Source organism: Sinocyclocheilus grahami, unplaced genomic scaffold (assembly GCF_001515645.1).
Source record: "Sinocyclocheilus grahami isolate Dianchi unplaced genomic scaffold, SAMN03320097.WGS_v1.1 scaffold996.1, whole genome shotgun sequence".
Lineage (NCBI taxonomy): Eukaryota > Metazoa > Chordata > Actinopteri > Cypriniformes > Cyprinidae > Sinocyclocheilus > Sinocyclocheilus grahami.
The window spans coordinates 297913-299144 of NW_015506175.1; the positions used below are offsets into that span (position 1 = coordinate 297913).

The 1232-nt window shown below is 47.1% G+C and overlaps 1 protein-coding gene across 2 annotated transcripts in view; it reads right to left on the reverse strand.

Annotated features, from left to right (window-relative positions):
* The window catches only part of LOC107565355 (hepatoma-derived growth factor-related protein 3-like), an 18573-nt gene that overhangs the window by 6905 nt on the left and 10436 nt on the right, over nt 1-1232 (reverse strand). The gene's annotated exons all lie outside the window — the stretch shown is intronic.

Sequence of the window (1232 nt, forward strand, 5' to 3'; positions counted from 1 at the left end):
TGAGTGTGAGAGAGAGTGTGTGTGTGTGTGTGTGTGTGTGTGTGTGTGTGTGTGTGTGTGTGTGTGTGTGTGTGTGATAGTGTGTATGAGTGAGTGTGTCAGGTGTCATCAGCAGCATCTGTCTGGTCAGCAGTTTCAGGTCGACTGTCAAGTTTCTGTGTGGGAATGTGAGGAGGGTTTGTATGAGTGTGCTGCTGGCTGCTGTGGGTGTGTGTCGTAAACACAGCAGTCAAGCATTTCAGGGAGGATTTCACTGCCTCGTGTGAGTGTAATGGTGTGTGTCTGTGTGTGTGTGTGTGAAGATGATGTTGCCAAACCAACTGATCCTCATCTATTTCCTGTTTCTCCTCTGAAGCTCAGCAGCAGAACAAACTCGAGTCTGACAGGAGCCGAGGGTCAGCGTCACATGACCCACCGCAGCATTTCACACTAACTCGTCAGCATCAAAGCCTCGCCCACACCACATGCATATGCGAACATTAATGATATACTAATATCTGAAGTGCAAGTGTGATCTGTGCGTGTCTCCAGCACAGCATATCTGATCAAAGACAGAAAGATGATTCATGATTCAAATAAAATTAAAGTTTTTGTCAATGATTTGTGTTAGTCATTATATTTACAGCAGCAAAAGTAAACGCCGGCTCACTGACAGCCAGTGTGTGTGTGGTGGTCAAGCAAAGTTGTCGACAGGAGTGAAACTTTGCATCAGAAAAAGGAAACGCTAATGATTCCACTTCCTAAAAGACAGACAGAGCAAACACTCACTGTATGACACATGGGCGATCGAGCACATGACCCTACACACGCCTGTCTCTCTCTCTCTTATCACTCTTACCTCCCATCTCTCTCTCTCTCTCTCTCTCTCTCTCTCTCTCTCTCTGCTCCGGTGACTGCATGAAAGTGAAAACCATGAGTGTGTGACATGGGGAAATTTTTACATGGCTCCACATGCCCTGAATACAGCATTTACAGGAACTGTGTGTGTGTGTGTGTGTGTGTGTGTGGGTGTTTTGTCTGAGGGTCTTTTTAGAGGAAGAGGGAAATCCATGAGTGACGGTCACAGTTCTGTCAGCATCAGTCATATGACCACCACAGAAATGCCAAACCGCTCTCACACCTGTGCACTCACACACTCACACTCACGCACACGCACACACTCACACTCACACTCACACTCACACTCACACTCACACTCACACTCACACTCACACTCACACTCACACTCACAC